Consider the following 20,072-nt stretch of genomic DNA (forward strand, 5'->3'; position numbering starts at 1 on the left):
CTCAGTGTGGTTCGTTCTGCTGCCAGGGATCCAGGTTCATTTCCTGCCTTGTGTGGAGTTTGCACATTCTCCCCGTGTCTGCATGGGTTTCCTTCAGGTGCTCCGGTTTCCTCCCACAGTCCAAAGATGTACAGGTCAGGGTGGATTGGCCCGTGTTAAATTGTCCCCGTAGTGCCCAGGGATGTGCAGGTTAGGGTGGATTGGCCCGTGTTAAATTGTCCCCGTAGTGCCCAGGGATGTGCAGGTTAGGGTGGATTGGCCCGTGCTAAATTGTCCCCGTAGTGCCCAGGGATGTGCAGGTTAGGGTGGATTGGTGGTGCTAAATTGTCCCCGTGGTGCCCAGGGATGTGCAGGTTAGGGTGGATTGGCCGTGCTAAATTGTCCCTGTCGTGTCCAGGGATGTACAGGTTAGGGTGGATTGGCCATGCTAAATTGTCCTGTAGTGCCCAGGGATGTGCGGGTTAGGGTGGATTGGCCCGTGCTAAATTGTCCCTGTAGTGCCCAGGGATGTGCAAGTCAGGGTGGATTGACCGTGCTAAATTGTCCCCGTGGTGCCCAGGGATGTGCAGGTTAGGGTGGATTGGCCGTGCTAAATTGTCCCTGTCGTGTCCAGGGATGTACAGGTTAGGGTGGATTGGCCATGCTAAATTGTCCTGTAGTGCCCAGGGATGTGCGGGTTAGGATGGATTGGCCGTGCTAAATTGTCCCCGTAGTACCCAGGGATGTGCAGGTTAGGGTGGATTGGCCGTGCTAAATTGTTCCCGTAGTGCCCAGGGATGTGCAGGTTAGGGTGGATTGGCCATGCTAAATTGTCCCCCGTAGTGCCCAGGGATGTGCGGGTTAGGGTGGATTGGCCGTGCTAAATTGTTCCCGTAGTGCCCAGGGATGTGCAGGTTAGGGTGGATTGGCCGTGCTAAATTGTCCCCGTAGTGCCCAGGGATGTGCAGGTTAGGGTGGATTGACCGTGCTAAATTGTCCCCGTAGTGCCCAGGGATGTACAGGTTAGGGTGGATTGGCCGTGCTAAATTGCTCATGGTGTTCAGGGATGTGTAGGTTAGGCGTATTAGCCAGGGGTTAATGTAGAGTAATGGGGAATGGGTTTGGGAGGGATACTCTGTTGAGGGTCGGTGTGGACTTGTTGGGCCGAAGGGCCTGTTTCCACACTGTTCGGATTCCACATAAATTACCACCCCTGAATAGCTTTGTCTTCTTGCGTCAAAGTTGTGGGAACATGTCGGCTCTTACCTACTCTTGCCAAGCGTATAATTTTCAAATTAAATGGCGGTTACAATAAACTCCAGTCTGGTATTTTTATCTTTAGATTTTTTCCACAGGTTTTAAGGGGTTGTCATCAGTATAACGAATTGTCTCAGAGCTACACAAGCCTAGTTCAAAACTCACGGTGACAGAGGTGGAGTGGGTGATCTGGACGATTTATATTCCTTTCGTTTCTGTTTCTTTAATCTCGTCTCTTTTGTTTCATTCTAACTATCGCATTCTAAGGTTGCGCCAGAGAGTAAAGACTCTGTACTATTTTCACTGTCCTCCTGTACCCGGGTGCAACAAAATCTAAAGTGATCTGACAACTCAAGGTCACCTTTTCAACTGTGGAATATTTAGAATATAGAATATAAAACAGTACAGCACAGAACAGGCCCTTCAGCCCACGATGTTGTGCCGACCATTGATCCTCATGTACGAACCCTCAGATTTCTGTCACCATTTGCATGTCCAGCAGTCTCTTAAATGTCCCCAATGACCTCGCTTCCACAACTGCTGCTGGCAACGCATTCTATGCTCTCACAACTCTGTGTAAAGAACCCACCTCTGACATCCCCTCTATACTTTCCACCAAACAGCTTAAAAATATGACCCCTCGTGTTAACAATTTCTGCCCTGGGAATAAGTCTCTGGCTATCAACTCTATTTATGCCTCTCAGTATCTTGTACACCTCAATTAGGTCCCCTCTCTTCATCCTTTTCTCCAATGAAAAAAGTCCGAGCTCAGTCAACCTCTCTTTGTAAGATAAGCCCTCCAGTCCAGGCAGCATCCTGGTAAACCTCCTCTGAACCCTCTCCAAACCATCCACATCTCTCCTCTAATAGGGCGACCAGAACTGGACCCAGTATTCCAAGTGCGGTCTAACCAAAGTTTTATAGAGCTACAACAAGATCTCACGACTCTTAAACTCAATCCCCCTGTTAATGAAAGCCAAAACACCATATGCTTTCTTAACAACCCTGCCCACTTGGGTGGCCATTTTAAGGGATCTATGTACCTGCACACCAAGATCCCTCTGTTCCTCCACACTGCCAAGAATCCTATCCTTAATCCTGTACTCAACTTTCAAACTCGACTTTCCAAAATGCATCACCTCGCATTTATCCAGGTTGAACTCCATCTGCCACCTCTCAGCCCATCTCTGCATCCTGTCAATGTCCCGCTGCAGCCTACAACAGCCCTCTATACTGTCAACGACACCTCCAACCTTTGTGTCGTCTGCAAACTTGCTGACCCAACCTTCAATCTCCTCATCCAAGTCATTAATAAAAATTACAAAGAGTAGAGGCCCAAGGACAGAGCCCTGTGGAACACCACTCACCACTGACTTCCAGGCAGAATACTTTCCTTCTACTACCATTTGCTGTCTTCTGTTGGCCAGCCAATTCTGTATCCAGACAGCTATGTTCCCCTGAATCCCATTCCTCCTGACCTTCTGAATGGGCCTACCATGGGGAACCTTATCAAATGCCTTGCTGAAGTCCATATACACCACATCCACCGCTCGACCCTCATCAATCTTTGTAGTCACATCCTCAAAGAACTCGATAAGGTTTGTGAGGAATGACCTGCCCCTCACAAAGCCTTGCTGACTGCATTTAATCAAGCCATGCTCTTCCAGATGGTCATAAATCCTATCCCTCAGAATCCTTGCTAACGCCTTGCAGACGACAGACGTGAGACTTACTGGTCTGTAATTGCCGGGGATTTCCCTATTTCCTTTCTTGAAGAGAGGAATTACATTTGCCTCCCTCCAGTCCTCAGGTACGAATCCAGTGGAGAGCGAGGATGCAAAGATCTTCGCAAGCGGCGAAGCAATCGCATTTCTCACTTCCCAAAGCAGCCGAGGACAAATCTGGTCTGGGCCTGGCGACTTGTCAATCTTAATGTTTGACAAAATTTTCAGCACATCAGCTTCCTCAATCTCTATCCATTCCAGCATGCTTACCTGCTCCTCAATGGTTTCATTCACTACAAGGTCCTCTTTTTTAGTAAAGACAGAAGCAAAAAACTCATTTAGGGCTTCCCCTACCTCCTCAGACTCCACACACAAATTCCCTTTGCTATCTCTGATCGGCCCTACTCTTCCTTTGACCATTCTCTTATTCCTCACATAAGTGTAAAATGCCTTTGTGTTCTCCCTAATCCGTTCTGCCAAGCCTTTCTCGTGCCCCCTCCTGGCTCTCCTCAGACCATTTTTAAGCTCCTTCCTCGCCTGCCTGTAATCCTCTAGAGCTGAGCTTGACCCTAGCTTCCTTTACCTTATGTAAGCTACCTTTTTCCTTTTGACGAGAAGCTCCACTGCTCTCGTCATCCAAGGTTCCTTTTTCTTACCCCGTCTTGCCTGTCTCAGAGGGACTTATTTATTCATCACTTGCAACAACTGTTCCTTAAACAGTCTCCACATGTCTATAGTGCCCTTTCCATGGAACAATTGCTCCCAGTCCACGCTTCCTAACTCACGTCTGATAGTATCATAGTTTCCCTTTTCCCCAATTAAATATCCTCCCATTTTGCCTAATCCTCTCCTTCTCCATCGCTATGTAGAATGTGAGGCAGTTGTGGTCACTATCACCAAAATGCTCTCCCACCACCAAGATCTGACACCTGCCCCGGCTCATTGCCGAGCACCAAGTCTAGAATGGCCTCTCCCCTCGTCGGCCTGTCACCGTACTGAGTTAGGAAACCCTCCTCAACACACCTTACAAAAAACAGCTCCTTCCAAACCATCTGCTCGAAGGAGGTTCCAATCAATATTGGGAAAGTTAAAGTCACCCATGACAACAACCTACTACGTCCACACTTCTCCAAAATCTGCCGAGCTATGCTTTCTTCAATCTCCCTGCTGCTATTGGGGGGGCCTGTAGTAAACCCCTAAAGAGGTGACTGCTCCCTTGCTGTTCCTAATTTCCACCCATACTGACTCGGTAGGCAGACCCTCCTTGACAACGGTAACTTCTGTAGCTGTGATACCCTCTCTGTTCAGTAGTGCTACACCCCCTCCCCTTTGTCCCCCCCTCCCTAATATTTTTAAATGCTCTAAACCCTGGAACATCCAGCAACCATTCCTGCCCCTGAGAAACCCACGTCTCTGTTATGGCCACAACATCATAGCACCAGGTACTGATCCATGCTCTAAGTTCATCACTTTTATTCCTGATACTCCTTGCGTTAAAGCAAACACACTTTAACTGATCCCTTGGTTCCTTCCCGGGAAAATCCTTCCACTAGCTGGTCTACCTCTTGCTATTGCCTCATCTGCATCAACTCTCACACTGGTATATAGCTCAGGTTTCCCCCCGCCCCCCCCGCCATACTAGTTTAAACCCTCCTGAACCACTCGAGCAAACCTTCCACCCAGGACATTGGTCCCCTTCCAGTTCAGATGTAACCCGTCCTTCTTGTACAGGTCCCATCTTCCCCAGAAAGCATCCCAATTATCTACATATCTGAAGCCCTCCCTCCTACACCAGCTGCGCAGCCACGTGTTAAGCTGCGCCAGCTCCCTGTTCCTCACCTCGCTATCTCGTGGCACCGGTAGTAAACTAGAGAACCCTACTCTGTTCGTCTGCTTTGCAGCTTCGATCCTAACTCCCCGAAATCACTTTTTATATCCTCGATCCTTTTCTGGCTCTATCATTGGTGCCAATATGTAACACGATTTCTGGCTGTTCGCCCCCCCCCTTTCAGAACCCTTATACGCCCGATCGGAGTCATCCCGGACCCTGGCACCAGGGAAGCAACATACCTTCCGGGAATCCCGATCCTGACCACAAAATCTCCTGTCGATTCCCCAACGATCGCGTCTCCTACCACTAGCGCTTTTCTGTTCTGCCCCCTTCCCTTCTGGGCCATAGTGTCAAGCTCAGTGCCAGAGAACTGACTGCTATGGCGTTCCTCTGGTAGGTCATCCCCCCCCCAGCAGTATCCAAAACGGTATACTAATTGCTGAGGGGAATGTCCACAGGGGATCTCTGCACTGTCTGTCTGTCCCCTTTCCTCCCCCTGACTGTAACCCCATCTATCCTTATCCTGAGACTCAGGAGTGACCAACTCCGAGTAACTCCTCTCAATTATGCTGCAGTTGTGTAAGACTCTGGTGCGGCCGCATCTGGAGTACTGTGTGCAGTTTTGGTCGCCATACTATAGGAAGGATGTGGAGGCACTGGAACGGGTGCAGAGGAGGTTTACCAGGATGTTGCCTGGTATGGTAGGAAGATCCTATGAGGAAAGGCTGAGGCACTTGGGGCTGTTCTCATTGGAGAAAAGAAGGTTTAGGGGTGACTTGATAGAGGTGTACAAGATGATTAGGGGGTTAGATAGGGTTGACAGTGAGAACCTTTTTCCACGTATGGAGTCAGCTATTACAAGGGGGCATAGCTTTAAATTAAGGGGTGGTAGGTATAGGACAGATGTTAGGGGTAGGTTCTTCACTCAGCGAGTCGTAAGTTCATGGAATGCCCTGCCAGTAGCAGTGGTGGACTCTCCCTCTTTATGGGCATTTAAATGGGCATTGGATGGGCATATGGAGGATAGTGGGCTAGTGTAGGTTAGGTGGGCTTGGATCGGCGCAACATCGAGGGCCGAAGGGCCTGTACTGCGCTGTATTCTTCTATGTTCTATTACCCCCTCAGCCTTCCGAATGATCTGGAGTTCATCCAGCTCCAACTTCCCAACACGCTTTTCAAGGAGCTGGCGTTGGGTGTACTTTCTGCTGACAAATGTTCAACTTCTATCTTCCCGTCATCTTCTTGCAAGAGTACAGCGCCGACACCCACATCGCTCGTGCTGATAGCCACCTATTGCGTCATTAGGTGTGGCTAACACTGGGGCGGTGACTAATCCAGCCTTCAGCCTTCTGACCTTCCCTCCTTCACTGAAAGTCTCTGCATTTCTTCAACGCGTTAGCAACCACGCTGCTAAAGCTCGGTAGAAATCTTCAATGCAAACCACTCAGTCTCGGTACTTCCTTCTCTGTCGATGGCATGGGAGACTCCCCAGTAACCTTTTCTTTCATATCCCAAATGGGGCCATAGGTCCACATCCAGTGATATGGCCGAGCTTGGATATTTTTGTGAATTCCCTGTTAACCAGGCTTGTCCCCTGAAGACAGCTCCATCACCCAGAATCCTCCCGAAGCTGATTGAACAATTCAGACAGACCTGCCAAATACACCTTCCATCCGTGACTTAAAGTCAGAAGTTTGGCAGTGTGGCCACACACAGTTGGGTAATTACAGTCGCCCCAGTCATGGAATAACCCAGTGGGCTCTTCAACCGCCCTCTCCCTCGTACAGCCTTCTACATACTGCCTTGAAAAACTATCCTGGGCACATTCCACTCTCTCCGAACCTTTCGCACCATCACTACCCCAGCTGATGTTGGCGAAGTTGAAATCCCCTACCATCACTACCCTATCGCTTCTATGATTTGGCGATGCCGGTGTTGGACTGGGGTGGACAAAGTTAAAAATCACACAACGCCAGTTTATAGTCCAACAGGTTTAATTGGAAGCACACTAGCTTTCGGAGCAACTTTTAAACTTCTCTGAAGTTTGCCTGCATATCTACTGTCGTATTTCTTGCACACAATTAGGAAGCCACAATACACTCCCAGCAATGTGATTTGGTTTTTCGCTTTTGCCCTTTAGTTTCAATTGAGCAGCCATCTAAGATATCATCATTCCTTTCTCCTCTAACTGATTCCCTGATCAACAGAGCAGCACCACCTCCTGATTTACCTCCTGCCCTGTATTGCCTGAAGGCCTACATTGCATTGAATTGGATTTATTGTCCTGTGTACCGAGGCACAGTGAAAAGCTTTGTTTTGCGAGTGATACAGGCCAATCACGGAGTTAAGTCGCGTCAAGAAGTAAATAATAGGTAAACGGTGGCAAAAACAGAAACACGGGGACGGGCCAATGTTCAGAGTTTGTGAGTCCATTCAGGATTCTAACAACAGTGGGGTAGAAACTGTTTCGAAACCGGCCGGTGCATGCGTTCTGTACCTTCTCCCCGATGGTAGAAAAACATTGCCAGGGTGGGATGGATCTTCGAGAATGCTGGCGGCCTTTCCTGGGCAGCGGGGCCTGGTAGGTGGATTCTGTAGATGGGAGGTTGGCCTTTGGGGATTGTCCGGGCCGGGATCCCCCCTCTCTGTAACCCTCTCCGATCTTGAATGGTACAGTTGCCATACCAGGTAGTGATACATCCAGACAGATGGCACACCTATAGACGTTGGCAAGGGCATTCGCCGTCATGCCCAATTCCCTCAGCTGCCTGAGGAAGAAGAGACGTTGTTGGGCCTTTATAGCCAGTGCGTCCGCATGAAGAGTCCAGGAACGCTTGTTGCGGACGACCACTCCCAGGAACTTGGGTAACCTTGGGTTGTTTTTCTCGGAGGGAAAAAGCTGACGCTGGAGATCAGAGTCGAGAGTGTGGCGCTGAGAAAAGCATCTGAAGAGCAGGAGAATCGACGCTTCGGGCGAAACCCATTCCTGAAGAAGGGCTCATGCCCGAAACGTCGATTCTCCTGCTCCTTGGATGCTGCCTGACCTGCCGTGCTCTTCCAGCGACACTCAACTCTTGTTTTTCTCAGAGCAGAGGTGTTTGAGAGGGGACGTGATCGAAACGGGCAAAATGATGAGGGGCACAGACAAGGAGAAACTTGTCCCCTTGACGGGGGGGGGGATCATTGACTAGGGCATAGAGTTAAGGTAAGCAGCAGCAAGTTTGGACAATATATTCGCTAGTTTTTCGAGCGGTGGGGCAGAAATGTTCACAACATTGAAGGAGGTAATTAGAGGTGCACTAGCTATGCCAAGGCACACAAGACTATGGCCAAAGCGCTGGAAAATGGGATTGGAATAGCGCAGAATCGATGCACCGAAGGGCCTTTTCTCTTTGCTGTCAGTGTCTATGACTCTATTTTCTTGTTCTGCGCATTCTGTCTGGACCCTGCCCACCCAGTTAGCTTAAACCCGGCCAAACAGTACTAGTAAACCTCCCTGCAAGGATGCTGGTGCCATTCTGGGTCAGGGGCAACCCATCACCCCCCCAAAACGGTCCCAATGTCCGAGGAAGATAAAACCCTTGCACCATCTGGACCAACCGCCCATTCGACACTCACTGGATCGAATCGAGAGCTGATTATCTTTTGGATCCTGTTCTTCGATCTGCTTCCTCGACTGGATTCCCTACAGTGTGGAAACAGGCCCTTCCACCCAACAAGTCCACAGCGACCCTCCGAAGTGTAAATCTCCACACCCCCCCCCCCCCCCCACCGACTAACGCACCTAACACAACGGGACAATTTAGCACGGCCGATCCACCCTAACCTGCACATCTTTGGACTGTGGGAGGAAACCGGAGCAAACACAGAGGGGTGGGGTGAAGAACGTGCAAACTCCACACAGAGGCTGGAGTCGAACCTGGGACCCTGGTGCTGTGAGGCAGCAGTGCTAACCACTGAGCCACCGTGCCACACAGGCACGCGCGCGCGCGCGCACACACACACACACACAGACACAGACACACACACACAGACACACAGAGACACACACAGACACACAGAGACACACACACACACACACACACACACAGACACACAAAAATACAGACACAGACACACACACACACACTCACAGACATACACATACAGACACACACACACAGAGACACAAAAATACAGACACAGACACACACACACACTCACAGACACACACATACAGACACACACAGAGAAACAAACACACACACACTCACAGACACACACATACAGACACAGACATACACACACACACAAACACACACACACAGACACACACACACAGACACACAAAAATACACAGATACAGACACACACACACTCACAGACACACACACACACGCACATATAGATACACAAACACACACAGACACAGACAGACAGACACGCAGAGACAGACCGATACACAGACACACACACACAAACACACACACACAGATACAGACATGAACACACACAAAGACACACACACACTCACAAACACACACACTCTCGCACACAGACACACAAACACATACAGACACAGACACAGACACATACAACAGACAGACCGATACAGACACAGACACACACACACGAACACACATATGCATAGACACAGACACGAACATACACACACAGACACAGACACACACACACGCACACACTCAGGATGTGCTGTCTCCCAGCTGTCTATGTGAAGCTAAATGAGGTCTTGGTACAATATTTGGGATTAGTTGAACGTACAAGGGGGACAAAGGCATTCCAGGTGGGGAGTTACTTACGACGGAGTTGCAGTTAAAGCAGATTGAACTTGATAAAGACCAGAAGCAGCATGAAATAGAAAAGGATCAAAAACTAAGAAATTTGAACTTCCGGAAAAATACAGGCAAACCCATAGCAATGTCAAAGGTACAAATGACCACAGGGCTGGTCTTTCTGGAGAGAGAGGGAGGGGGGGGGGGGGGGAGAGGGAGAGAGAGCTGGAAGTGCAGAGAGAGAGAGAGAGGGAGGGAGAGGGGGGAGAGAGGGAGGGGGGGGATTGGAGAGAGAGAGAGAGAGAGCTGGAAGTGGAGAGAGAGAGGGGGGGAGAGAGAGAGAGGGAGAGGGGGGAGAGAGAGAGGGGGGGAGAGAGAGAGAGAGAGCTGGAAGTGGAGAGAGAGAGAGAGGGAGAGAGAGAGCTGGAAGTGGAGAGAGAGAGCGAGAGAGAGAGAGAGAGCTGGAAGTGGAGAGAGAGAGCGAGAGAGAGAGAGCTGGTTTACCTTCCTCAGGCGAGGGGAAAGGATGCGAAAGAGGGTCCTTCAAGGTAACCTCGGTGGGCGCAGGAATCGAAGCCCTGCTACCGGCATCACTCTGTATTACAAACCAGCCAGGCTGAGCCGACCAACCTCTGAGCAATACCAAGGAATCATAGGAGCTGTTCAAACACTTTTGTGGGGGGGGGGGGGGGGGGGGAGACACACCTGGGCTGAAATTTTGGCGTCTGCAGGTTGTGTCAAGTATTTTGGGGGAGTTGCCACCGCAAAACGTAGCCTGTTTCCTCACTGTGTGTTACCAAACTCACTACCTTCTGTCCTCCTTCACATCTGGTGCCAACTCCGATTTCCCGCTTGGAACAGTTTATTGGGGTGTGCTAGATTTCAACAATACCCCTTGCATCCACGTCATCTTTAAAAGCCTGGCGTACTCCTGGAATCGCACTACCTGTCTGGAACCACCTTGTGTAGCGCCTGACCTGTGCTCTGGACGTGGCGGATGCAGGAAATTGGGGGCCCCTGCTTTGGACCTGGAGGGTTCTGTTAGAAGGTGATGCTGAAGAGGAGCTTCCTCTTCCCTGGTCCAGAGGCAAGTGGCAGCGCATGCCATACCTCACACCCATCTACCACCCCCTTGAGAAAAGGAACCGGAAGTGACTTCACCACAGGAAATGACATCACCAACCCAAAGGAACCCAAACATAGAAATAGAAAGGGGGAATTTTCAGCATTGCTTCGCCTGAGGCCACTGAAGATGTTATCTCGTAGGGTGACGAAACATCTGGAAGTGAACCTTCCAGCTCAATGAGCAAACCTACATCCAAAATCTCTTCCTCTGTACTCGCCTCCCAACAAAGTTGAAGCTCTGCCACCCTCACTATGGCACGCGATATCTTTCCTCGCGTATTGTCGCCCACCCCAAACCCCTTCACGAACGCCGCCATCTTGGTTAAACATGAGATCCCTTCCACAAAACCACGCTGACTCTTCCAATAACAACTGCCTCTGACATCTTCTCCATTTCAGACATCACGTCAATAGTTTCCTGCATCCCAGTTCCTTAAAGCCCCCCCCCCTTTAAGTGGTGGGGGGGGGGGGGCCGGTATGTATGCCACCTTCCAGCCAGATGGAACCATTCCCGAGTGAAAGGAATCTTTGAACATTCACACCAAAGTGTCCATTATCTCATTGGGAATCTCCTTCAACGTTCTAAGATGAGTCCATCTGGATCCAGAGAACTGCCATCCCAGAGCTCCGTCAACTTGCTTGTGACCACTTCCCCATGCTTGCAAATTCGGCTAAGCTTCTCTCTCCCTTCCATTGCTGATCTACAGCTATTTATTGGAATGTGTTATTGCATAGTGAAGACAGATGCATACTATTCATTCAATGCATTTGTCATTTCCTTGTCTTCAATTCTCACCCTCTAAAGGTCTAATGTTAATTTTACTTATTGTTTGACTTTTAAATACCCATAAAAACACTCACCATCCAATTTCACATTCCTAGCTATCCTCCTCTCACAACGAATTTCTTGCTCTTGATTAGCTTCCGGTTAGACTCTCAGCTCAGACAATGCAAGAGCACAGATCTCAGGAGTGGAGAGATTTCCCAGTGCTGGCTTGATGGCTAGAGGGAAGCCTGAAATATCAGCATTCCCGAAAGCTTGTGCAGGCACACAATCCTTCATCTGAAATCCGAAAAGCTCAGGAATTTTCTTGGTGGAGTTTTCTTTTGCGCCGCGTCACCACGTTGTTTGGCGTGCCAACACACGAGCCGACTCTGCACCCACTCAACCCACCCAGTGGCCCAGCACTGGCAGGTGTCAATTCTGTCTGAGCGTTCGTCCTGGTCGCAAGCTGTTCGGTCACACTTTGCTTCACGACGAAAATGTCATTTATTCCGAAACCTGGAAAACAACTGGTCCCCAAGGGTTTCGGATGAAGGATTGGTGTACCCGTACTTCCAAATAAACCTGGTGGACCTTAACCTGGTGTTGGGTCAATTTTGACTTTACCTCAGTGAAGGTACCACTCTAAGAAAAGCACCACAAGCCAACCACTAACCGGCTAAGGCTGGTTAGCAATAGCGGCACGGTGGCTCAGTGGTTAGCAGCGCTGCCTCACAGCACCAGGAGCCCAGGTTCGATCCCAGCCTCTGACTGTGTGGAGTTTGTACGTTCTCCCCGTGTCTGCGTGGGTTTCCTCTGGGTGCTCCGATTTCCTCCCACAGTCCAAAGATGTGCAGGTCAGGGTGAGTTGGCCGCGTTAAATTGTCCCCCTAGTGTTAGGTGAATTAGTCAGAGGGAAATGGGTCTGGGTGGGTTACTCTTCGGAGGGTCGGTGTGGACTGGTTGGGCTGAAGGGCCACACTGTAGGGAATCTTAAAAAAAAAATTCCAGATGCTAGTTTTAGGGCCTTGAGGCTGTTCTCGTTAGAGAGAAGAAGGCTGAGAGGTGACTTAATCGAGACATACAAGATAATCAGAGGGTTAGATAGGGTGGACAGGGAGAGCTGAAAATGTGTCGCTGGAAAAGCGCAGCAGGTCAGGCAGCATCCAAGGAGCAGGAGAATCGACGTTTCGGGCATAAGCCCTTCTGCAGGACAGGGAGAGCCTTTTTCCAAGTATGGGGACGGCAAACACCAGGGGACACAACTTTAAAGTGAGGGGAGATAGGTATAAGACAGATGTCAGAGGTAGTTTCTTTACTCAGAGAGTAGTAAGGGTATGGAATGCTTTGCCTGCAACGGTAGTAGATTCGCCAAGTCTAAGTGCATTTAAGTCATCATTGGACAGGCATATGGACGTACATGGAATAGTGTAGGTGGGATGGGCTTCAGCTTAGTATGACAGTTCGGCGCAACATTGAGGGCCGAAGGGCCTGTACTGCGCTGGAATGTTCTATGTACTTTCTGATTAAATGGTTACACGATCAAATTCTACTCCTATGCCTATTCTACACTACACAATAGTCACCACCTCCTCGATCTCTCAAGTATCTGTACCACTTCAGAACTGTCCAGCCAACAGCCCATACCTGCTTCCCAATCTTATCCACCCTCAAGCAGGCCCTTGCATGAGTCTATCAGACACTCTGAGTGTGTGCCCAGCTCCTTATCTGAGCCTCCCCAGCACTCTCCAGGGAACCAATAGCGGCCAAGTGAGAAACTCCACTCCACCCAGCCGCGATAGCTTCCCGGAGCTTAAACAAAGTCTCGTCCCAACTTTCCTATTCGTTGAATGTTCGTTCTCAGTGCAGGACAACAGGCAACGGACTGGAAGCGATTGGAACTTGAATTTGTGGACCTTTTGGCAGGTAGGAGATTAAGTGGCGTGAGACTTCTGCGTCATGACTGTCACAGCATTAATTGAACCCTTGCGTTCGTTCTGAAGAGTGTAACTTTTCAGGAGTCAGTCAGACATTGTGAACTTCAGTTCAAAATGTGCAGCAAGTGTCTCCTAACTCATCCTAGCTCGACAGTCAGGCTTGCATGACGGCCTCCTCATTGTCAATGGAACTGGATTTGCTCACGGTCGGGTGAAGTTCGGGGGTGGGGGAACTGGGGGAGGGGTTGCCGAACTCAGTCAGCTGCGAGGGCGCTGACCTCAGGACCAGTTGGATTTCTGAGTGCTGGCTTTATGACGCCCTTAAACTGTGGTAACAGGGTGCCCTGAAGGTACCAGGTAAATAGGGCTTTTGCCCGAAACGTCGATTTCGCTGCTCCTTGGATGCTGCGCTCTTCCAGCACCACTAATCCAGCTTTTAATGTCAACGCAAGCCAGAGAAAGTGCAGGAGCCCTCACTGAACCTTCAGTCAGCAGAAAGACTCACTTGGTCTGCACCAGGGCTAGTACATAGCAGGCTCCAACTTCACTTGCTTTGATGGCCAGGACGAGTCTTCACTCTGATGCAGCACTTGTCCGATCTTCTGAGCACTGTCCCTTTAGATTAGATTCCCTAGAGTATGGAAACAGGCTGTTTGGCCCAACAAGTCCACGCCAACCCTCCGAAGAGTAACCCACTCCCCGGCCTTATACTTACCGCACCTCACACTACGGGGCAATTTAGCACGGCCAATCCGCCCTGACCTGCACGTCGCGGGAGGGAACCCACGCAGACGCGGGGAGAACGCGCGCAAACTCCACACAGACAGTCACCCGAGGCGGGGATTGAACCCGGATCCCTGGAGCTGGGAGGCAGCAGTGCTAACCACTGAGTCACCGTGCTGCTGCCTCATTGCACCACTCGAACTGCAACTCGAGTTCTGGGGTTGCACTCAGGATTAGCGTGGTGCTGGAAAAGCACACATGTCTGCCCTTGGCCTGCTGCAATGTTACAGCCTGCTGGTCTCAACACTGAATTCAACAACTTGAGATGATTACCCCATCCCGACCCCTCTGTTTTCATTCTGCTCCGTAATTTTATTTCATTTATTTTATTTATCTTTTTTTCACTGTTCTGTACCTCTTATTTCTTGATCGTCTCTCTTTCTCTCGCTCCCCACTCTCTCATCACCTTTTTCCTCTCCTCTTCCCCCTTTGCTACCCCTTCTCCCCTGTTTTCCATTTTGCCTCTGCTTCACCCATCCCCCCTCCCCCCCCCCCCCCATCCCTCACATATATTGTCACAAAGCACTGGCCTCAGCTTTGGACATTCATAGCTCCTAATCTCCCTATAACTTCTCAATGCACTGTCATTATCACCTCTTTACGGCCACCTTTGCAAAGTTAAAAAAAAAAGGGCTTTGACAAAGGGTCAGTTGGACTCGAAACGTCAGCTCTTTTCTCTCCTTACCGATGCTGCCAGATCTGCCGAGGTTTTCCAGCATTTTTCTCTTCTGGTTTCGGATTCCGGCGTCCACAGCGATTTGCTTTTACCCAGTTTAAAGGAGGAGGTGGTTTTAAGTCAGGAGAAAGTGAGGGCTGCAGATGCTGGAGATCGGAGCTGAAAAATGTGCGGCTGGAAAAGCGCAGCAGGTCAGGCAGCCTCCAAGGAGGCAGGAGAATCGACACAGGACTCCTATGCATCATGAGCTTTCTGTCCATCCCGTCAAGGGTTGAGAATATCTCGGGGCGGAGCTCTTTTGCATTCCAATCCACTCCCAGTTTTCCGCCATTCGCAAGCGTTATGACGTTGAAGGCGTGTACTGTGCCTTTAAGAGAGTGGCCATGATGTTCTGAACTGAGAGCTTACCCGTGTGGTGTGGCTAGATGGCATTCCCAGGAATCCTGAAGAAGGGCTCATGCCCGACACGTCGATTCTCCTGCCTCCTTGGAGGCTGCCTGACCTGCTGCGCTTTTCCAGCACCATCGGGCTTCGATCGGGCGAAGGGAACGACTGGTTTCAGTCCCAAGTCGGGGCGGTGCGTGACTTTGAGGGGAACGTTCGGGCGCTGCTGTTCCCTCGCTCGGAGGTTGCAAGTTGCGTGGAGCTCTTTCACAAACTCCGACACATATTGTGGGCTGCAATAGCCAGCCTAAGGTTGAGGCAAGGGGCAGAGTTGGGGAGGTGCAGTAGGGTTAGTGCTGGAAACCTTCAAATCTCATGTCGTGAGCAAGGAAATCTCTTATGAACACCGCGTACACGGAGGCCCAAGACTCCTGTGCATGATGAGCTTTCTGCCCATCCCATCAAGGGTTGAGAATATCTTGGGGCGGAGCTCTTTTGCATTCCAATCCACTCCCAGTTTTCCGCCATTTGCAAGTGTTATGAAGTTGAAGGCGTGTACTGTGCCTTTAAGAGAGTGTCCATGATGTTCTGAACTGAGAGCTTACCTGTGTGATATGACTAGATGGCATTCCCAGAGTGCACTGGAAAATTGCAAATATGTAACATTTGATTGTGAAATGGATACCTGAGTTTTGGTTGCTGTTTTGACAACATCTTGAATTTAACCCTTCCGTTTAAATTATGCCCCAGGATACTAAAACCCAATCGCGTTTGAATTTATGAACCAATGAGACAATCTGATGTTGGGGATATAAAAATGCAGGCATTTTGAAAATTGTAGACAGAGCAACTGCCTCAACAAAGATCCAAGAAATTCGTCATGATTTGGAAATGCCGGTGTTGGACTGGGGTGTACAAAGTTCAAAATCACACAACACTAAGTTATGGTCCAACAGGTTTAATTGGAAGCACACTAGCTTTCGGAGCGCCGCTCCTTCATCACAACCACCTGATGAAGGAGCGTCGCTCCGAAAGCTAGTGTGCTTCCAATTAAACCTGTTGGACTATAACCTGGTGTTGTGTGATTTTTAACCAAGGAATTAGGAAATACTCTGTATCAAAGGTACCTTTTCATATGAAACATTTGCAGTAAAAAGAAAGCAGACGACTCAGGGAGAGTTCAGCCAGAAGAAGACAGACACTGAAGACTTCAGCCGCTGTCTGGTTTTGAAATTAAGTTGATGTAATTTTAATAAGTGTTTTATTGGAACAGCATATTGCTACAGAGTTGGGGACAAATAATAAGATGTTAAGTGAAAGGGGGAGAGCTGAGAGTTGTGAATATTTGTTTCATGTTCACTTTTAGAGTTAAAGAATAAGTTGCTATTATTTTCTTTAAATAGTGGAATTTGGGAGTTCACTGTCACTTCTATTTTTATAGATTACGAGGCGAGGTGAACTTTTCTGGATGCTAGGTTTCATGAACGGAGGGGTTCACTGACGTGTCGTAACAGTTTGGGGGCTTGAGTCCATGATTTGGACAGGTTGAGACAATCCAGTCTGAGATTTGGATAGATTTGAACAAACTTGGTGGGCAAAAGACCCCAGCAGATTTACACACGGTGTCCTAGCTCTTTGAATACAAGGGAGGTGAGACAATTTGTTCAACACTGGTTACTTGTGGTTGGTTAAATTAAAAGCGGGGAAATGGCTCCTAAGATGGCGAGAGAGCTTTTGGGGTTTGAAGATGCTTCGCAAATTTGCCAAGGAAGTTCAAGAAGACAGAGGAAGGCCATACTTTGGAGAGTTTGCAAATAGCTGAGCCGGGGACTACAGGAAAGCTGAAATCGTAATGGAGTTGGTCAAGAACTTGGGTGTGTCAGAGAAACAGGCGAAGTGTAGGAGAGTTAGAAAATCTGAAAATGCAAATGGAGTTAGAAGATAAAAAATGGAATGAAGAGCCATGAGAGGATAGAGAGAGAGAGAGAGAGAGAGAGAGAGAGACAGAGAGGGGGGGATACACAGAGAGAAAGAGAGAGAGAGAGAGGGAGAGAGAGGGGGAGACACAGAGAGAAAGAGAGAGAGAGAGGGAGAGAGAGGGGGAGACACAGAGAGAAAGAGAGAGAGAGAGGGAGAGAGAGGGGGAGACACAGAGAGAAAGAGAGAGAGAGAGGGAGAGAGAGGGGGAGACACAGAGAGAAAGAGAGAGAGAGAGGGAGAGAGAGGGGGAGACACAGAGAGAAAGAGAGAGAGAGAGAGACAGGGAGAGAGAGGGGGAGACACAGAGAGAAAGAGAGAGAGAGAGAGGGAGAGAGAGAGGGGGAGACACAGAGAGAAAGAGAGAGAGAGAGGGAGAGAGAGAGACAGGGAGAGTGAGGGGGAGAGACAGAGAGAAAGAGAGAGAGAGAGGGGGAGAGAGAGGGGGAGACACAGAGAGAGAGAGAGGGGCAGGGAGAGAGCGGGGGAGACACAGTGAGAAAGAGAGAGAGGGGGGCAGGGAGAGAGAGGGGGATACACAGAGAGAAAGAGAGAGAGAGCGAGACAGAGAGAGACAGGGAGAGACAGGGAGAGTGAGGGGGAGAGACAGAGAGAGAGAGAGAGAGAGAGAGACAGGGAGAGAGAGGGGGAGACACAGAGAGAAAGAGAGACAGAGAGAGACAGGGAGGGGGGGAGACACAGTGAAAGAGAGAGAGAGGGGGGGAGAGAGAGGGAGAGAGAGGGGGAGACACAGAGAGAGAGAGGGGCAGGGAGAGAGCGGGGGAGACACAGAGAGAAAGAGAAAGAGAGAGACAGGGAGATAGAGGGGGAGACACAGAGAGAAAGAAAGAGAGAGAGAGACAGAGAGAGACAGGGAGAGTGAGGGGGAGAGACAGAGAGAAAGAGAGAGAGAGAGAGAGAGACAGGGAGAGAGAGGGGGAGACACAGAGAGAAAGAGAGAGAGAGAGACAGAGAGAGACAGGGAGAGACACAGAGAGAAAGAGAGAGAGAGGGGGAGACAAAGAGAGAGAGAGAGAGAGACAGGGAGATAGAGGGGGAGACACAGAGAGAAAGAAAGAGAGAGAGAGAGACAGGGAGAGAGAGGGGGAGACACAGAGAGAAAGAGAGAGAGAGAGAGACAGAGAGAGACAGGGAGAGAGGCAGAGAGAAAGAGAGAGAGAGAGAGACAGAGAGAGACAGGGAGAGACACAGAGAGAAAGAGAGAGAGAGAGACAGGGAGAGAGAGGGGGAGACACAGAGAGAAAGAGAGAGAGAGAGACAGGGAGAGAGAGGGGGAGACACAGAGAGAAAGAGAGAGAGAGAGAGACAGGGAGATAGAGGGGGAGACACAGAGAGAAAGAGAGAGAGAGAGAGACAGGGAGAGAGGGGGGAGACAGAGAGAAAGGGAGAGAGCGAGACAGAGAGAGACAGGGAGAGACAGGGAGAGTGAGGGGGAGAGACAGAGAGAAAGAGAGAGAGAGAGAGGGAGAGAGGGAGAGAGAGGGGGATACACAGAGAGAAAGAGAGAGAGAGAGGGAGAGAGAGGGGGATACACAGAGAGAAAGAGAGAGAGAGAGGGGGAGACACAGAGAGAAAGAGAGAGAGAGACGGGGAGATAGAGGGGGAGAGAAAGAGAGAGAGAGAGAGAGACAGGGAGAGAGAGGGGGAGACACAGAGAGAAAGAGAGAGAGAGATAGGGAGAGAGAGGGGGAGACACAGAGAGAAAGAGAGAGAGAGAGAGACAGGGAGATAGAGGGGGAGACACAGAGAGAAAGAAAGAGAGAGAGACAGGGAAAGAGAGGGGGAGACAGAGAGAAAGGGAGAGAGCGAGACAGAGAGAGACAGGGAGAGACAGGGAGAGTGAGGGGGAGAGACAGAGAGAAAGAGAGAGAGAGAGAGGGAGAGAGGGAGAGAGAGGGGGATACACAGAGAGAAAGAGAGAGAGAGAGGGGGGGGAGACACAGAGAGAGAGAGAGAGAGAGGGAGACAGAGAGAAGGAGAGAGAGAGACGGGGAGATAGAGGCGGAGACACAGAGAGAAAGAGAGAGAGAGAGAGACAGGGAGAGAGAGGGGGAGACACAGAGAGAAAGAGAGAGAGAAAGAGAGAGAGGGAGAGAGAGGGGGATACACAGAGAGAAAGAGAGAGAGAGAGGGGGAGACACAGAGAGAAAGAGAGAGAGAGACGGGGAGATAGAGGGGGAGAGAAAGAGAGAGAGAGAGAGACAGGGAGAGAGAGGGGGAGACACAGAGAGAAAGAGAGAGAGAGAGAGGGGGAGACACAGAGAGAAAGAGAGAGAGAGAGAGACAGGGAGATAGAGGGGGAGACACAGAGAGAAAGAGAGAGAGAGAGAGACAGGGAGAGAGAGGGGGAGACAGAGAGAAAGGGAGAGAGCGAGACAGAGAGAGACAGGGAGAGACAGGGAGAGTGAGGGGGAGAGACAGAGAGAAAGAGAGAGAGAGAGAGGGAGAGAGGGAGAGAGAGGGGGATACACAGAGAGAAAGAGAGAGAGAGAGGGAGAGAGAGGGGGAGACACAGAGAGAAAGAGAGAGAGAGAGGGAGAGAGAGGGGGAGACACAGAGAGAAAGGGAGAGAGAGAGGGAGAGAGAGGGGGAGACACAGAGAGAAAGAGAGAGAGAGAGAGTCAGGGAGAGAGAGGGGGAGACACAGAGAGAAAGAGAGAGAGAGAGAGGGAGAGAGAGAGGGGGAGACACAGAGAGAAAGAGAGAGAGAGAGGGAGAGAGAGAGACAGGGAGAGTGAGGGGGAGAGACAGAGAGAAAGAGAGAGAGAGAGGGGGAGAGAGAGGGGGAGACACAGAGAGAGAGAGAGGGGCAGGGAGAGAGCGGGGGAGACACAGTGAGAAAG

The 20,072-nt window shown here is 50.1% G+C and overlaps 2 protein-coding genes across 6 annotated transcripts in view; one reads left to right on the forward strand and one right to left on the reverse strand.

Annotated features, from left to right (window-relative positions):
- Window positions 1-20,072, reverse strand: part of LOC140470119 (histone-lysine N-methyltransferase SETDB1-like) — a 556,598-nt gene that overhangs the window by 78,663 nt on the left and 457,863 nt on the right. The gene's annotated exons all lie outside the window — the stretch shown is intronic.
- LOC140470118 (5-aminolevulinate synthase, erythroid-specific, mitochondrial-like) overlaps window positions 13,286-20,072 on the forward strand; it is an 84,985-nt gene continuing 78,198 nt past the window's right edge. For all 4 annotated transcript variants that reach the window (XM_072566561.1, XM_072566562.1, XM_072566563.1 and 1 more), the window contains exon 1: window positions 13,286-13,377. The gene's annotated coding sequence lies outside the window, so the exon portion shown is untranslated. The remainder of the gene's footprint in view (window positions 13,378-20,072) is intronic.

The sequence above is a fragment of the Chiloscyllium punctatum genome, chromosome 50 (assembly GCF_047496795.1).
Source record: "Chiloscyllium punctatum isolate Juve2018m chromosome 50, sChiPun1.3, whole genome shotgun sequence".
Lineage (NCBI taxonomy): Eukaryota > Metazoa > Chordata > Chondrichthyes > Orectolobiformes > Hemiscylliidae > Chiloscyllium > Chiloscyllium punctatum.